We start from the raw sequence: 19709 nt of genomic DNA on the forward strand, positions 1-19709 counted from the left end.
AATGGTGGAACACATTTTAGGGGGCTGTGGGGCACCCCAAAGGGATGGGGAATGTTCTAATGGGATGGGGCATTGACCCCATCCCCCCCACCGGCAATGGAGTGGGTGCCATGTCATGCAGCCCTTCCTGGGAGGAGTGCAGGACAGCCTCCCCCATATCTGTCCCGAGGGGGGGCTACATGAGATGCGCCACCCCTCCAATTGGGGTGGGGGTGAAGAGGTGCACCCCACTTCACATTAGAACATTTCCCAGCGGTGTAGGGTGCCCCTCAGCCCCCACTAAAGGGGAGCCTGTCATTTTGCATTATTTTCTTTGTTTACTAAACTTGCCTTGGCTCAGAGGGGCACACTGGTGTGCCAATCTGGCCTTGGGGTGCCCAAAACCTACTGCCCCACCGACTGGGGGGGCCTGTCCCACAATTTCTGGGGGCCTTATCCCCCTCACCCAAAATAGGTGGCAGGGGTACCTCATGCAGGCCTCCCTGGAGGCAGATATCTGCCAGTAGGAAGGGGCAAATGGGTTTTCAGCAGGGGGGGTTCAGTAGACCAACAGGGATGGCTTGCAAGGGGTGGGGCATGCTTGCAAATGATTTGTTTTTGCTGGTGTGACCGTAGGTAACATGTTTTTTGTTTTGTTTACAGCTTTTTCTGCGCGAGCAGCTGCAACGTTATGCGAGTACTGTTTTTTTGTTATTCTATGGTTAGGGCCCACTGTCAGTGGGGTGGGTGAGACTGGGGCTGGATTGTTGGTGGTGTGGGTGGGAATGGCCCATTTGGGCAGATATGTTGGTGGGCTGGGACACAATTGTAGGGGCAGGCCACAAATTGCCCCCATGCCAGCAGAACATTGGTGTTTCCCTGGGAGCGGATCCCTCCCATGTGGGTTGTCCATCTGCAAGCCCAGGCTCCACCTCTGGCTGTGCTATGTTACAGATGTCACCTCCGGGGAGGAATGGGGATACTGCTGGGGCTCCCTGGAGCTGCTGCTGTGCTTAGGGGACGGTACACCCACATGGTACATGGATGTCCAAGGCCAGGGATATCACCTCCAACTGTCCTGGAGTTGCAGCTGGGCTGTATTACAGCTTTTCCCTTTGGGGAGGTATTGGCACACTGCTGAGACTCCCTGGTGGGGAGAAGCTGTAACGCAGGGCAGCCACGGCTCCAGCAATGTCGGCGGTAATATCCCTGACCTTGGGCACCCTTCTCCCATGTGGGTCTTTGCCGGGGGTTCTGGGTAATACATTCTGGGCCGATTTGCATAAGTCAGACCTCTGTGGATTCCCACGGGTGTCCTCTTTTGAGCAATGCATGGGGTTCCCCGTTTTTCTTGCTGGCTTCGACACCCATGTCAACATGGACTTGTGTACTTATATGTTTGTATGTTAAGAAAAGGAAATTGTTCCTTGTGTGTAAATAAATAAGTTTGGGTACTTTTAAAGCTGTGTTCTACTACAATAAAAACACAGATCTCAAGTACTAGGATCTGTTTACATGTATTTTTGTGCCACACCTGTAAATATCTCAGAGGAAGAGGTAGCCTGAACCCACTCCTTTTCTCTATAGTATAATTTCTCCTCCAGATTCAGGCCCCTCTATAAAAATAAAAGAGGATACCCCTTTTCCCTCCCTTTACAAACCCGGTGTGTTGTAAAGGGCACTCTTTTCATGTTCATTTATATGCAGGCTGAATCTGCTCTCTCCCCCTTCCTGTTGTATTCTTATTTGGAACAGTTTCCTTAGCAATGGAATTGGGATGATTGGAGTGTGGGATTCTGAACGAGCAGAGAGAGAGGAGCTGAAATCATTATCTTATGCTTAAACTACAATAAAGAGCTCTCTACTCACCCTATTGTTGGTGTTCACTTTATAATACCCCCAACTAGAAGATACTTCAGAAATAGCTATAACATAAATATTTCCAGGCTTCCTCCAGATGGTAGCGCAGACCAGTATGAATGATTCCTGTGAGACAGAAGAGCAGAAGCAAAGGTTAAGACAAATATTTATGAATTTTCTGAAGGTTTTCTCTGTGGCTTCATATGATTGGGGATATTATACAACTATACCTACAGTCCCTAATATCACACCAGTATTTGTAAAACAATACCGGTTACTTCTAGCCCCTTGGAACCACCTAGGGAGATTATCAAGATCTTGGAATCGCATGGCATTATTCGACCAATCCAGAGTACATCCACAGTACTTCTGTAATCCAGTGCGAGGAATATTGACACCCAGTGAAAAATGGAGATCATGCAGACCCAAGAGAACTAGACAAGAGGGTATTGTGGGTGTTCACTTTATAATACTGGCAACTAGGGCCATTTCTGTCCTGACTGCAGTAGAGAGAAGACAGTAGACTGGCTGGGAATCCACATTTTGGCTTGTTTGACAAGGTGGTAGACCTGCTACAGAATTGGTCTGGTCTGGAGAGGTCAGAGCTTTGAAGCGGTTAGTGGTGAGAGGCGAGGTGCGCCTCTCTTTTGCACGAAAGTTTGCCTTGACTGTTCGGAAGTGCAGAGGGTTGCAAGCACCATCAGGAGGTGTATTTTGGGAATTCCCTGGAAGGTGTGTGCAGCCATTTGGACATGTGTTGATTGGTGTAAACTTATCGTTGCATCAATAAATCATCTTCTTCGTTGCCGTACTTGAAGTTTGATTTGCTATATTGTGCAGTGGTAAAAGCTGATCATCAGTGCTCCTGCCTACTCCAACTTGTTAAGGTACTGTGACTTACTATCATTTAAATTATCCAATTTGGACTGGTGACACAGCTTAATTATATGTATATATTCAAATTGGTGAGGCATATTGAATCATTTGACCAGTGCTGGTAGCAGACAAGGCAATACGTCCATGGCATATATTCCAGGTCCAGCATGATTTCTTCCACAACCCAGAGAACCCAAAGTGAGATGGAAGGACTGAAAGGAAAACTTTATGAAATGTATTTGTCCTAGCAGTATATGGTTCCAACTATTCAATTGAACGGAAAGATGTTTTATTATACCACTGCTTGGATCATGCTGGGCAGTAGATATATAAAAGGTTACCAGAACCAATACAATCTCTTGATGGCACAGTTTAACAGCTTTGACATTCATATAACAAAATTGGACAAATATTTTGAGATCAAAGAGAATACAATTTTAGACCGGTATCGTTTCGGCACAAGAAAACAGGAAAAAAGGGAGTTCATAGAAGGGTTTGTTATGCCCTGTGAGGTCTAGCTATTGAGTGCCAGTTTTGACATTGCTTTGAAGAGCACAGTAGAGACTAGCTCATGATGAGGTGTATGGACAACCAAATCTGAGAAGAGTTATGGAAAGAAAGACTCCAATCTGGATCATGCCACTGAAATTACCAAGCAGGTCGAGCACACATCTCACTGCGTAAAACAAATGGGCAAGGGGGATGAAAAAGGTGCTGGAGAACACAAAGTAATTTTTGAAGACAGGCCTGCTACGTATCAATGGCAAGAGAAATGACTGGAGGAACAAGGACAAAGGAAAACCACAGGTTTCCCAAGGTTGGGGAAATTCACATGGTCAAATGTATAGACAGGTGGAATTTTCTCAAAGAGCTTGTTTCAGATGTGGTAGTCTACAACACTTTGCGAATGAGAAAGAATGCACAGCCGTATATATTGAATGCAGAGTATGTGGCAAGAGAGGCCATCTTGCCCAATGTTGCAGATGGTATCCTGTTTCACCGACAATTACTTTGTGGTACTTTACCACAAAGTAATTATTTCAAAATGTTATCTTAAAAATATCGGTGTTTATGGTTAGGGGTAAAAAGGGGATGGTGAGGGTTTTGGGTAGGGGCAGTAATGAAAGGGAAGGACGGGAGTACTCCCAAATGTATTTAAAAATAAATACAAAGAATCAATGAAAAGGTCTAAATTACTTTGTGGTGAATTGCCACAAAGTAATTACTGTCAGCGAAGTGACATGGAACGGTTGCAGATACAGGGGAGTGTCAATGAGAATGATTGTGAAGAGAAAGATGCTAGTGCAATGCTGCATGGAGAGCTCAGAATTATTCAGGTGTTGAATGCTGTGACTGTAAGTAAAATAAATAAATCCACAGTAATGGTGGAAGTGAATGGTGTTGGAGCATTGATGCTAGGGGATAGTGGGGCGGACTATAGTCTCATAGGAAAAGACACCTGGCAACAGAAATGTGGTTGTTGTGCGTTAAGAGAAGCTAATATTAAAGCTAACGCTTATGGGGAGAATCCCATTTACATTGTAAGTGAAATGCATGCTGAGATTAAGTTTCAGAATAGAAGTACCACCACCAAGATTTTTGTGACTTCTGTTGGGGTAGATCTATTATCCTGGGGATGTCAGGCAGAACTAGGGATTCAATTGAATCCCAATGCCAAAGAACACATTTATATTGGTGAGAAACAGGAGGTATTTATGCCGAGTACAGCATCGCTGTCCCATTTCATTTAGAAACGCTCAGAGTCAGATGTTGGACAGTTCCGAGTTAGTGGCTGAAAGTGAAATTTGCGCTCTGCGAAATAATGATACAGAGACATAGGTGCCTGAAGTATTTAAAGACAAGATCAGATGTTTTAAAGGTTTTGTGCACCAAAATAAAACTCAAGGAAGGGGTTATTCCGATTGCAGCAAAGGTTAGAACAGTACCCTTAGCACTTAAAGAGGTAGACAAGGTTTCTAGACAAGTCCAGTCTATGGTGTCTCATCGAAACAGGTTCACCCCTGTTCCTCCAAAACTTTCACGGACCATATCAACTCCATGGGTCCTGCCCTGGCTGATTTCTGCTATCACTCCTTCGCCACTGGAGTCTTCCCATCCCCCCTGAAGCACTCCCTTGTGCACCCTCTTCTTAAGAAACCCTCTGCCGACACCTCCTGCCCGGCTAACTATCGCCCAATCTCCATCACTCCCTTCCTGGGCAAGCTCCTGGAGAAACTGGCCATCTTCCAGCTTAATCTCTACCCCGAATCTGTTGGTTGTCTTCATGACCATCAGTCTGGCTTCAGAGCTGCCAGAAGTATGGAAAATGCTCTCCTGAACATCTGTGAAGACCTGCTCTCCAACCTCGACTCCAACACCCTGTGTGTGCTCATCTTGCTTGATCGCTCTTCGGCCTTTTACACTGTCAACCATGCCATCCTGCTCAACCGTCTCCGTGATAACCTGGGTATCACTGGTCAGGCTCTGGTGTAGCTGACCTCTTTCCTCTCTGACCGACCCTCCCAGGTCCAACTTGGGTCCTTACTCTCCAATATCTTTTTCTCTACCTGTGGTGTCCCCCAGGAATCTAACCTCTCTCCCTGGCTTTTCAACCAATATCTGGCACTCCTTGCCTACTGCATCGCCACTCTCTGCCCCAACTTTCAGTGCTATGCGGATGATACTCAGCTCATTTTCAGGCTACCCTCAGCCTCCTCCTCTCCTTCCCTCATCTCTGACTGTCTGTCTGCTATCCAGGAGTGGTGTGCCGGTAGTGACCTCTGCCTTAATGCCAGTAAGACTGAGATTTTACTCATTGGCACTCCCACTTTCTCCTTCCCTGCAGCTCTCTGGTCGGCCTCTCTTAGCCCTCTTCCTGCTCCCACCTGCAAGGCTAAAAACCTTGTGGTCATCTTCAACTCCACACTCTCCTTCTCTCCTCACATCTGGTGTCTCTAAGAAGTCACACTACCAGCTGCACCCCCTCAGAGGTATTCTTCCTTTCCTCTCCTTCCCTCAGAAGCTCACAGTCTCCAGAGCCCTGGTTCTCTCTAGGCTGGACTATTACAACAGCCTCTTTCTAAATTTGCCTGCCTCTACTCTCCGCCCTCTGCAACTTATCCAGAACAGGACTGCAAGACTTGTCCTTGGCCTCAAGCCCAGGGATCGTATCTCTCTAGGACTGAAATCTCTGCACTGGCTCCCAGTGGCTGCAAGGATTAAGTTCAAAACCCTCTGCATTGTCCACAAGGCCTTCTGGGGCCTGGGGCCGCAATACCTTCAACTCTCTCTTCCCAAATATCTTCCTTCTCAAGCTCTTTGCTCTTCCGCCTCCAACTCCCTCAGGGTCCGTCGCTTCTCCAAGCAATGAGTTGGTGGTAGATCTCTCCTCAGAGGGGCCTCCATCTGGAACTGCCTTTCTGCCTCTGTGAAACTTGAGGAGAACCATCTCCGGTTCCAGAAGCACCTCAAAACCTTCCTCTTTGCTTCTGCTTTCTCTCCCCCTCCCCTGCTGAATTCCTGGCTGAAACTGCACTGGCTACCTGGCCACCCTTTGTGACCTTGGGCCCAGGCCCCGCCATTTGCACGCCTGCACTGCCTCCCTGGCAACCCCCGCACCTGGGGACTGTATTCTGTATCCCTACAGCCCCCCACCAGCACTTATGTCTGCTCTTACCTTGCACTTGCCACCATCCGGCCGTTATTTATCTTAATAGTCTACTATCCCATGTACTGCAATTTCCCCTCTCCCATGTATTGCACTTTTCCCCTCTCCCTTCCCCCTCACACTTTTCCCCTTACCCCTTCCCATGCACTTGCGCGATCTGAATGACACCTGGCCTAGTAAGATCATTGTCTGTCTTCCCTCTGTTCCCCCTCCCTTGCCTCATCGCGCCTCGAAACCCTTGTGTATATGCGCGTTATAAATGCCAGATCATATATCAAATCAGAGGCTGAACTCAATCTCATGCTATGTGAAGAGGCAATAGTACTCACTGATGCCTCCGAGTGGGTCAGCCCCATAATTATTGTAAAGAAGACCAATGGTACTGTTAGAATTTGCACAGAGTTGAGGGAAGTAAATAAGCGTGTAGTTGCCGAATGGTTTTCATTACCACAAATTGATGAACTCATTACAGATGTATCTGGTGCCACCGTTTTTCCCTACTTGACCTCAAATCTGCATACCATCAAATCAGGTTGCATCCGGAGTCATCTGAAATCATGACATTTATTACACACAAGGATGTTCAAGTGTGCAAGGATGCCATTCGGTTTGATCTCGGCTGCCAGTATATTTAAAAAATGAATGCACAGCATTTCTTGGGGGTGGGGGTGGAGGAATAAATAAAAAAAAAAAAACAAATTTAAAAGCATCGCTGGTGTAAACTTATCAGGATGATATTTTGATTGCAGGGTTTGATCATTCTGAGCATGGTCAGAGATTGCGTCTAGTTTTGATTAAGCTGATTTTAATTTGACCATAGAAAAGTGCACATTTTGCATGTCAGAGGTAGATTATCTTGGGTATACTTTGCCTGCAGGAGATGTCAAACCAAAGACCAGCACTGTCAAAGCCATAGTTGACATGTATGTATCCAAATCAAAGATGGAAGTTGCATCTTTTCTTGGTCTCATTGAATATTATGCAAAGTTCATCAAGTGTCTTTTGAGCAAAACCTTTTGCATGAGGAAATTCGCTAGGAAGGGTGAGAGGTTTTTATGGACTAGCGAGTGTAATGAGGAATTTCGCAAGATAAAGGAGGAAATAGTTAAAGCTCCCATACTTACGTGGTTTCGTGAAAATGTCAAGATTGTTGTGTATACTGATGAACCACGATGGCAGAGAAAACACTGTGGCATTTGCCTTTAGGACAACTAGAGTTGTGGAAAAACGATATTCTGCGATAGAGCAAGAGGCTTTAGCTGTAATATGGGCCAGCACAAAATTTAAGGTTTATCTCTATGGGAGGCCTTTCACTGTAAAGACAGATTATAAACCATTAGTCATCATTTTTAATAAAAGAGGATTCGATGGTGTGTCCAGGAGAATTGTCAAATGGACCACATGGGTATGGGGTTTAGAGTTTACTGTGCCACCACCAGGCAAGGAGGGTGCGTGGTTAGAGGTGAGCGCTTATTGGTACCGGACGGAATGAAAGAAGTGGTGGTCATGCTAGGTCATGAAGGTCACATGGGTGTATCCAGGACCATGTTAGGTTCAGTGCAGGCGTAGAAATGATGAAGCTGGAGACACAGCAGTTTAGAAAATCTCCTTTATTCCAGGTAAGTGTACAGCAAGGGAGCCATGCCTAAGCAGCTATCTCAGCTTGTCCCAACGACTCTCCACAATGCGTCCATGTCAGCCACAAGTGCTAGTTCAAACAATGCACTCACGGCTGCTGCGGGTGCCCAAGCCTGATACTGACTGCAGCATGTGCTGCTGATACAGATGCTGCGCTGCAGTTACAATAACCACAACACACCTCCCCATTAAGCTAACAATCCTTCAACTTGTTAGGGATACTTTTCCAGTTCCATCCTTCTCCCCAGTACACAGTTTTTGGTTTGCAAGAGTCCACCTTGTTCTCTACTTTCACTCCACGATGTAGACTCTCCCCTGTCTAAGGAACCTTCCATTGGTTCCACATTCCCTCCTGAGATAGCAGTTCCAACATCAGCCCCAGATACATCAGCCTCCAGTGACTCCTCCCATCTAAAATCTCTATTGTCCATGGAATTTCCTTGTACAAGCCTTTCAATACCTTGATCTACCAATTCCGGATTTCTTCCACCAGACTCATCACATCTACAATTCTCCTGCTACACTCTCTACTCTCCACTTCATGTCACTTGACAAGTTGCCTCATGCTCCATTCTGTTCCATCTCCTAACACCACCACAGTGCTTAGTACCTTCTGTATTCTTTAGGACTTGAAAGGTACAAAACACTCTCCCCCCTAATCCTAACATTCCTTACTCTCACTTTGTCTCCTACCTGAAATGGTTCCAAGTATATACGTTTCCTGCCTTCAAACCATCTCTTGTACCTGCCCCGACACTCTAATGCTCTTCAAATAAGCTCCTGCCTTTTTACTTTTCCTGCGCCCAACAGCTCCAGAGTCAACTCACAGATGGGCTTCCTTCCCTTCAAGGACACAAATGGCGACACCCCAGTTGAAGAATGAGGTGTGGTTTGGTATGCCCACACCATGCCCTTCACGGTCATAACATCGAACATGGACATGAAAGCTAGCTGCAATGTCCCCTTCATCACGCAACCCATTCTGCCTGGGACAATACAGAGCCGTGGTCTCATGTCTTACACCAGTACTACCCAGGTAGTTTACAAACACTTTGGACTGAAACTGTACTCCATTTTCCGTTAGCACTAGCGATGGAAAACCCGCTCTATGAAAAATACCATCCAAAAACTCCACCACAGCTGTGGCTGTATTCTCATCAGCTCAACCTACATATCGACATTTGCTGTGATAATCCATCAACATGAAGATGAACCTTTTGCATTCGTAGCACTTGGGTAGTGGTCCAATGATATCCAATGCCACTTTTTCCCCAGAGGTGTGTCGGTATCTGGACTGTGTTCAAAGGTGGCTCCACTGTTACATGTGAATCACTGGCCGAGCTAGGGAAACCATTCACTACCATGTGCTCAACATCAGAAAACATGCATGGCCACCAATAGGTTTCCCTTTGTCTCTTCTTAGTCTTGTTACGACCTAGGTGAGCCCTATGAGCCACCTCAAGAATTGCAGGCCTCATCGCTTTGGGATGCACAATCTTCTCACCCCTATACAACAGATTGCATTACACCCACAACTCATTCTGCTCTTGATCGAGCTGAACACTCACTTCTGAAGACAGTTTTGGTCACCCCTCCTCCAATACGCTACAAACCCTTTTCCATTCTTCATCTGCTGCATACTCTTCTCGCCATTTTCTTTGCTCCAAAACTGTGCATGGAGTTATTCATTTATTTATTAACATTTATAAAGCGCACAGCAGCCCGGGGCCATCATGGTGCTGTTACATGTGAACAGATCTGGTTACAGGGAGCATAACCGATTACAGAGACAAGCAAAAACAAGCTTAATGGCAAGACGGTCGGTTTGGTTATACATACTTAGTTACAGTCCATACAAGGGGGTACAGAGTTCAGCAAGCAGCAGTGGGAGCTTTATTTTGAATAGTGTTGTTTTGAGGCCTTTGCAGAAGGTTGTGAAAGAAGTTTCAGCACAGAGGGCGTTAGGTATGGCGTTCCAGAGTTTGGGAGCTATGTGAGGAAAGCCTATACCCCCTGCTTTGGCCCTTTCGATGGGCGGGATTCGCAGATTGTTGGCATGGTGGGTTCTTCTTGGGTGTGCAGAGTTATCTCTGCAGATTGTTTCAGATAGGTATGATGTGGCAGAGAGGCTGAGACATTTATGAGTTAAAGTATGTGTCTTGAATGTAATTTTTTCCTTTGACCGAGAGCCAATGGGCATCTCGTCTGGCCTGTGACAAGTCATCTCTTTTGGGGATGTTGAGTGCTGCTCTAAGCGCATCGTTCTGGAGAGTTTGGAGCCCGTTTAAGTTGGTTATATGTGCTACCACTGCCTTTTGCTCTGCACCTCCTCAATTGGTAACCTCGACAAACAATCTGCAACTACATTGGTTAAACCAGGTGTACCATTGTAAAATTAAATTCATGCCAGGCAAGAGCCCACCGATTAATCCTAGGGTAAAACACACTTATTGTGCCCCAGGAAAGCATGCACCAAAGGCTTGTGGTCTGTTTTGAAAAAGAATTGTATGTGCCACAAAATGGATTTAAAATGATTCACTGCCCAATAGCAGGCTAATGCCTCGCACTCAACGGTCGAGTCATTCGTTTCTGCACCTTGTAGAGCCCTTGAGGTGAACGCAATTACAACCTCCTGCCCTTCTTTTATCGGCATAAGCACAGCTCCCAATCCTACCGCACTTACATCTGTGGTCAACACGGTTTCACTGCCAGGATCAAACATTCCTAGCGTCGGGGCATCAAGAGTACCCTTCTTTATACTCGTAAATGCTTCATCATTACACTTTGCCCATGTAAAAAAAATAATCTCATAAAATCTCTCAACGGAACATTAATCTGACAAATGACTCCACAAACTTTGAATAGTATTCTGCTAACTCTAGGAATGCCCTCCAAGTGTTTTTGTCATGAGGCAGAGGAGCTTTTACTATAGCTACTATGAGATGTATTTGGTCTGATGCCCTCATTGATGGCATGACCTAAATAGATACTTCCTTCACCTTGAATTTACATTTCCCTTTGTTAACGGTCATCCCCGCCCTATGGAGAAAAGACAATACCTTCCCTTAGACACTCATTATGCTGATCTGCATCTGATGTGAAAATCAGGATGTGTGAGACAGTCATGGTATAAAGAGGTGAGACAGACAACAGATTTCAAGTTTCAGTGAAGGTTTTATTTCAATATCAGGATGGTTTAAGGCCTAACTTGCCCTGAAAACTAAGGTAAGTCTGTGTCTGTAAGTACAAATCAAAAGTCTGTATGTGTCAAATCCTATGCTTCCCCTCACATCTAAACATAGTGTGGGGTTCTTCTTAGCCAACAAAATAGTGTTCAAATCTCAACTGTTCTTCGCTTAGAGTTCCTCTTGGGCTTCTCTATCCCAAGTTCAATACAGTCCCAATAGCTGCTTACCTTACCAATGTTGCACCAGGTCTTGAGGTTCCCTTCCCCAAGTTCAATCTTGCATGGTTCATTAAAGAAAGTTGCTTCTTCCTCTTCTCAGTACCTGGTGGGTACTTACAGGGGAAAAATAGAGCATGAATGGAAGTAGCCCATGAAGGCTGAGGGAAGGTAAGTCAGTGTAAGGGAAGGGGTGGGGGGTGGAAATACCTTGTCTCACCGTCCGGGCCCCAAGGACCCTACACCCAGGTGATCCTCCTGCGCTTGTCCGCCCCCAGGGTCGGGATCCGATTGCGATGGCTCTTCCTGGACCACCTGAGCAGAAGATCCCTGGGGAGTGGTTGTGAGAGTGCCTTCAGGTTTTTCACAGACGTCATCTTGAAAAGATCTCACATTCTCCATTCCTCCAAACATAAATTTCATTATGCTGAAACACGGCAGCCGCAGAGGCTAGACTGAAAGGCATCCTCAAAGCTGTTTGCTCAAAACAGGGTTACAAATGATGCGAGAGCCCTTACTCAGGGTGCAATTCTACTGGTGATATGCACTAGAAAGATCTATAGGTGTGAAATACTTTGCTCCATGCAACCGTGTTATCATCTCTTGCACCCTCAGAGTGGATGCCGATCTTCCCATATATTGAGGTTTAGGGAGCGCAAGTCCACACACATGCAAATCTCACCATCTGTTTTTTTTTAGCCATCACTCCGCTGCATCAATGGGCTCAATCGCATTCGCTTGGCACAACTTATCTAACTCAGCTTTGAGTTTGTCTTCTAACATAAGGGGTACAGCCCTCACTTTGTGAGCAACTGCGTTTGCATTACTTTTCAAAATAATCTTATGCTGAAACCCCTTCAAACAGCTGATTCTGTCACAAATCTCCGATCTACAAGCATCACCGGTACCCTTGCATTCGGATTAAGTACATTTTCAAAGCTTTTTGATGTCTCCAACTCAACAGAGACACCCCAATCTGCCACATACAACCTACCAAAAGCATTCCTGCCCATAAATCCAATGTTCACAATCTTCAAGCCCAGAATTCTTATTGGTACGCCCCCCACATCCTTTTGGGTTTATTTCTGAGGCTTCAAGTTCCTACCTCTTGAACCCTAAATTCTCAAAAGTAATTACACTAACCACAGTGTACGTTGACCCTGAATCAGCCATCATGTGCAAATCAAGACCATCAATCTGATCAGTGCACCATGGTGCTGACACAACGTGTCCATAAATGGTAGCAATTAAAATATAATTTACTTCCTCTTACAAATATTGCATGTCCTCATCCACACACTACACATCATTGGTGAACCTGTGCCTTCTGCTTGTCCTTTCTGTACATTTTGGCTACGTGACCCTGTTTCTTGCATTTACTGCATATAACATTTCTGAGAGGCCAACAACCGTTTGTGGAAATATGCCCACTTTTGCCACATGCAAAACACTTCTTTTTGTACACTTTCGATTTATTGTTTTGAGATTTTTTTTTCTGAGATTTCCATTGTCTGCCATATTTCACAAAGTCCGCTCCTTTTCTGCTGGTCTTTGGTACACAAAAATGTGAAGTGCATGCTGTAGATATGAAGAATGCCGACAGGGTTGAGGAGTAGGCTGCAGACTGCTTAGCAAGCTTTGCCATGTTTGTAGCTTGCTCTAGAGTAATTTCTCTCATCAGTCCTGCAAGCTCTTATCCGTGGTACAGCGTACGACCTGGTCTCTAATGAGACTGTCTGTAATCAAATGTGTGTCAAATATTTTCTTCCACTGTTCCCAGGCTATCCTGGGATCTTCTGTGGTAGGTTGGAAGGGTGGGAGATCATGAATAGTGGGTTCCATGGTTTGCACAACACTGGCTGCTATACGGGGCGGCGCGGCTCACTCAGCTTGTACCATGTCGCCGTTTGCTCAACTTCACAGCCAAGCGTTACAGACTCAGCAATTGGTAGCCGCATAAATTACCTGCAACCTCTACTCACATCAGTCCACCTTCTTTAGCATTACCATAAAATGAAATGAAAGCAGCAATCCTCTTCAGTAATTCCGTCTGACGGCGGTAGCAATTCCAGCAGCAGCCACTGGAGGGCAACGTGTCACCAGAAGAGGAATCCAACATGGAGGGGAAAAAAATCGATTTCTTGTTAGGTTCAGTGCAGGAGGAGAAATGATGAAGCTGGAGCCATGGCAGGTAAGTGTACAGCAAGGGAGCTGCACCTAAGCCGCTCTCTCAGCTTGCCCCAACGACTCTCCAGATCGCACCTGTGTCAGCCGCGAGGGCTAGTTCAACCAATGCACTCACGGCTGCAACGGGCATGGGTGCCCAAGCTTCCTGCTGATTGCAGAGCGTGCTTCAGATACAGGTGTTGCAGTTACAGTAACCACAACGCGGCACGTCCATAATCAGAACTGATTTTTGGTGGCCAGATATGGATATTTTGATTGAGCAACAAGTGAGGGATTACGAACCTTGTCAGGATAGCAGCAAGGTCTTGAAAATTAGGGTACCAGCAATGGAGATTCCTAAGACAACTAAAATGGCATGGGAAGTAATTGCTGTGGATATATTAGGACCACTGAATTTTTCTGGGGCGAGGGACAATTATGTCCTTGTACGAACAGATCTGCTGTCCAAGTGGACTGAGGTGGGGATTCTTCGAGAGATACGATATATGTCATTTATAACGTGCCCATACACAAGTGTTTCAAGGCAGGATCACCTCGACCAATGCAATAACATTTTTAGAAGAAATATTTTGAAGGAAAGGTTTGCCCTCTTTAATGGTTAGCGACAATGGTCCCCAATTTACCTCTAGGGAGTTTCAGAAGTAGCTAGCGAGCATGGGGACTGAGCAGAAAAGAACTACTCCCCGTCATCCCCAGAGCAATGGGTGCTTTGAGCGCTTCAATCGCATTTTGATGGATGGGATTTGGATATGAGTTGAACTGAATGAAGACTGGAGGAGTGCACTTATAAGGAGGGTGTTACAATACAGAATTATCCCTCATGATACGACTGGTGCGTCTCAATTTTATGTGTTTCAAGGGCGTAAACTGAACACTGAACTGACTCCAGGTTGGCTTGGTAAGTCAAATATGGTATCCTGTAATGTCAGTATGTTCAAATAGGTATAAACAGTCCCTATAATAACATCCTACTCTACTGACAGGGATATCAATATGTATAATACAATAAAGAGTAAGATAACACGTCTTGTTTTACTTACATCCATCCCCCTTTACACAGGAACTCCATAAGGTTTTCCGGCATCACTAGTCCTGACAAAATGGACCGTCTGCTATAATTGATTAAAAAATGTGTATAACAAATTTTTATTCAAATAATTCGAACTGAATTTAAACATAAAACACTACCCTCACCTAACACAGTGTACTAAACACTAAAAAACAGTTACTAAAACATGAAATACAAAATTCACTTATTTGCATGACACAAAAGATATCACATAACATAACACAAAAAAATCTCAATGTGTCTCTAAAACAACAACCATCCCAACACGTTTCTGTTCTTCACTGCCCAGTTCGGGCGAACATTCTTCAGGGGAAATTTTTTTTTAAAAAAGCATCCACTAATCTCTTCAACACCGTGCTGAAAGGGTAGATTCAAACTTCTATACAGGCAAAGGAAGGAAAGAACCTCCGAGCCTGTAAGAGTAAAAGGAAAAACTAATGAGTTCCAAAAAGAGGGAAAGGAAGTACTACAAAATGTAGAAAAAGAACATGGCATAGAGGTTATGCCACACTCACACGGGTCCCAACAGGGCACCCACAAATTTACCTTTAAATGGTGAAACTTCAAAGCGCGTCACAGGATGACAAATTCGCTGGTTTCTCGCCAAATGAGAGACCACTACTTCACAAAAGCGTCATAGTCCGCTAAAGTATCGCCACACCTGAATGAGACAGAACCAATACACAGAGACCACATGCTCTGTTATATCCAGAAAGGGGCTTCAAAATGCAATTACACATGAAAACAGGGCTCCAAATATCATAAAATAAATTACCTTCACAGATGTAGGGATCAAGACTGTAACAAGCAAAGCAGCAATCAACGTGTTTGCAAAGGAGAAATCCACACAGTCAAGCCGTAAAGTATCAATCTGGAAAACAATGGATGCATGGCAATGAACACCATATGTCTGGCATCACCCTTCAACATGTACCGATGGGAGTGCTTTTATTTCACCCTCGTGATTAAGACTAAGTGCCCGTACAATATATAGAATGCAGAAAAAACTTCCATGCTGTCCATCCTACACAACGTGGGAAACCCATGGCAAAAGATAACCAAACTACCCCACGCATACAGGAAGGGAATGTACCGGCAGTGGGAAAATTATCACACACAGAACCACAATGCTAATGACTCACCTGTACACTCGGAGGGATTAAATCACTCTAATGGCAGCTTCCAAACGCACACAGCCAACACTGAATTCAGTGAAACCAAAAACTGCTGCACACTAACAGTACGTCTATGGTCGTGCGGCAACACAAAGGAAGGACTACACTACTCAGTGTAGGAAGAAAAGTCCATCAAAAGGAAGGGCCATGTTGGAACGGACCCGGCAACATAGAAAAAGGACTACACTACTCAGTGTTGGAAAAAAAGTCCATCAAAGGGAAGGGCCATATTGGAACGGACCTGAAGCCTACTGGTGTAGAACAGATTAGTGGACACCACGAGCACTAAACAGGTGTTTTTTTAAAACAATGATATGCTGGCACCAACACAATATGGTATATGCATCTCACACTGTCAAAAATCATACTTGGCTGACCAAATGCCAATCAATGCTTTCGTTGAGACCTAGCACATTACTCTGTAATTTAAAAATAATTTTTTGCTCTACATTCAATAATTTTCGATCCGTTTCAATTTTGGTATGTCCATGCACCTTTTTCAAAATCAGCCATTTTGAAATCATTTGGTCAGCCAAGTATGATTTTTGACAGTGTGAGATGCATATACCATATTGTGTTGGTGCCAGCATATCATTGTTTTAAAAAAACACCCGTTTAGTGCTCGTGGTGTCCACTAATCTGTTCTACACCAGTAGGCTTCAGGTCCGTTCCAATATGGCCCTTCCCTTTGATGGACTTTTTTTCCAACACTGAGTAGTGTAGTCCTTTTTCTATGTTGCCGGGTCCGTTCCAACATGGCCCTTCCTTTTGATGGACTTTTCTTCCTACACTGAGTAGTGTAGTCCTTCCTTTGTGTTGCCGCACGACCATAGACGTACTGTTAGTGTGCAGCAGTTTTTGGTTTCACTGAATTCAGTGTTGGCTGTGTGCGTTTGGAAGCTGCCATTAGAGTGATTTAATCCCTCTGAGTGTACAGGTGAGTCATTAGCATTGTGGTTCTGTGTGTGATAATTTTCCCACTGCCGGTACATTCCCTTCCTGTACGCGTGGGGTAGTTTGGTTATCTTTTGCCATGGGTTTCCCACGTTGTGTAGGATGGACAGCATGGAAGTTTTTTCTGCATTCTATATATTGTACGGGCACTTAGTCTTAATCACGAGGGTGAAATAAAAGCACTCCCATCGGTACATGTTGAAGGGTGATGCCAGACATATGGTGTTCATTGCCATGCATCCATTGTTTTCCAGATTGATACTTTACGGCTTGACTGTGTGGATTTCTCCTTTGCAAACACGTTGATTGCTGCTTTGCTTGTTACAGTCTTGATCCCTACATCTGTGAAGGTAATTTATTTTATGATATTTGGAGCCCTGTTTTCATGTGTAATTGCATTTTGAAGCCCCTTTCTGGATATAACAGAGCATGTGGTCTCTGTGTATTGGTTCTGTCTCATTCAGGTGTGGCGATACTTTAGCGGACTATGACGCTTTTGTGAAGTAGTGGTCTCTCATTTGGCGAGAAACCAGCGAATTTGTCATCCTGTGACGCGCTTTGAAGTTTCACCATTTAAAGGTAAATTTGTGGGTGCCCTGTTGGGACCCGTGTGAGTGTGGCATAACCTCTATGCCATGTTCTTTTTCTACATTTTGTAGTACTTCCTTTCCCTCTTTTTGGAACTCATTAGTTTTTCCTTTTACTCTTACAGGCTCGGAGGTTCTTTCCTTCCTTTGCCTGTATAGAAGTTTGAATCTACCCTTTCAGCATGGTGTTGAAGAGATTAGTGGATGCTTTTTTAAAAAAAATTTCCCCTGAAGAATGTTCGCCCGAACTGGGCAGTGAAGAACAGAAACATGTTGGGATGGTTGTTGTTTTAGAGACACATTGAGTTTTTTTGTGTTATGTTATGTGATATCTTTTGTGTCATGCAAATAAGTGAATTTTGTATTTCATGTTTTAGTAACTGTTTTTTAGTGTTTAGTACACTGTGTTAGGTGAGGGTAGTGTTTTATGTTTAAATTCAGTTCGAATTATTTGAATAAAAATTTGTTATACACATTTTTTAATCAATTATAGCAGCCGGTCCATTTTGTCAGGACTAGTGATGCCGGAAAACCTTATAGAGTTCCTGTGTAAAGGGGGATGGATGTAAGTAAAACAAGACGTGTTATCCTACTCTTTATTGTATTATATATATATATATATATATATATATCCTGTAATGTCACCCAGGTCAGGGAACACATTAGGCATCGTGGACAGGTTTCAAAGATGTGTTATGATTTCAAGCCCCACGCTCTACGTGTTTTACTTCAAATCCATCTTGGGTGAAGTTTGGGTGAATATTTACTGATACTCTAGCCTCTACATACGCCCATACTTCCTAAAAACACATGGAGGACGACTCGGTCATCACTGCCACGGTGGACCCCTCTTTTGAGGATAACCTTACCGCGTTCGGGGTGGGTGGAGGGGGGATTACAGCTAACTGCACTGCTAACACAGGTGTTGAGGCTGAAGGCAGTAGGCCACTTACCTCCCAACCCCCACACCGACAACCGACAAGTGGTGCTCAGTCTGGAACACACTTGACCCCCATGGTGGTAATAAGCAAGAAAACACTGAACCACGAAAATGCCCTCCAAGAGGAAGGAAGCACACACGTGAAAGAAACACCAGAGGCAGTAACGGATCTACCAACTGACATCGATCTGACAGCGTCCTTACACGAGGAAAAGAGCGACACAGGGTACGACTCAACAGCAGACAACATTGGATACAACACTGGGGAACCTAAAATATCAGCAAATCTCAAGACTCACCAAAGCAACCCTACATTTTCCCAGTAATAGGAAACCACAAAGTAGGAGAGGCTGATAAACCATGTCAAGACACCCAGGAGGTCCACAGGGGAGCGACACTAACCCCCCCCATACACATTTGGGAAAAATGCAAAACATCAATCTCACAACTACTTGGTCCAAGAAACCCTGGGAACTGCCTGGAGACCCCGGGGAATCACGCCTATTATGTTAAAAGGGAATCAGCGTTTTCATTACTATAGGAAAGACAATACACAAAGACGGGACTGGGGCCTTGCCAAAAGCACTTTGAACTCCAAGGACACTGGCTTAACGCCCGTAGAAAGAGGCCACAAGGGCAGAGAATCTCTGTCCAGCCGGGACCCTGGGACTACAAGCAGCCCACCAGAAACACTCCCTTTGGCAGACTCTACAATGGAGGGGGTGGCTGCTCTGGACAAAGAATTAAACTCAAGGGCTCAGTGTGCCACTGGACGTTCTGGTGGCCTGCTGGCTCCTGCTCCCAAGTTGAAGGAACGAGCGCCCTTGGCTCCTAGTGTAAAACAAAGTGCCTTAGTAGGCGCAAAAATGGCCACAACACAGCGGCCAACACCTCGTTCAACACCAACTAAGTCAGTCCCTGCAAGTAAACGACAAAGGACCAATCTGGATAGAGAAACACCTCACATTGCTGACGAGGACCTATTGATGGATTTAATAGCTTCTCAGGTCGAGCAAAGTAAAGACAATCTGAACAGTCAAAGTCTAATCGACCCTAAATTAATATCAGCCTTTTCTCCAACGATGGCACCTTTTATGAAGCTGATTGAAACTCAAAACGATCAGTTAAGAGATCAGACTACACTGATTGCAATGCTACATAGTAAAATGATTTTTGTAGAAGGATTCATCACGGCTATCCAAACGGAAATGGACAAAAATGAGGAACAAACCACTAACATATTGAAGAGTAGCCTGGGGCCGTAATTAGAGATAAAGAGAGAAGATGATCTGAAAGATTCTTTCCACTTAACTACAAGCTCAATCGGGAGGAGAGTCTTTGGTCATGGAAGGCCTTACCAAGAACTGGCCTTGG

General features: G+C 44.8%; 1 protein-coding gene across 3 annotated transcripts in view; it reads right to left on the minus strand.

The window, feature by feature from the left end:
- Positions 1-19709, minus strand: part of SLC4A9 (solute carrier family 4 member 9) — a 1170242-nt gene that overhangs the window by 784132 nt on the left and 366401 nt on the right. For all 3 annotated transcript variants that reach the window (XM_069652671.1, XM_069652669.1, XM_069652668.1), the window contains exon 5: positions 1849-1965. The gene's annotated coding sequence lies outside the window, so the exon portion shown is untranslated. The remainder of the gene's footprint in view (positions 1-1848; positions 1966-19709) is intronic.

This window comes from Ambystoma mexicanum, chromosome 3p (assembly GCF_040938575.1).
Source record: "Ambystoma mexicanum isolate Mex_15411 chromosome 3p, UKY_AmexF1_1, whole genome shotgun sequence".
NCBI classification, from domain to species: Eukaryota; Metazoa; Chordata; class Amphibia; order Caudata; family Ambystomatidae; genus Ambystoma; species Ambystoma mexicanum.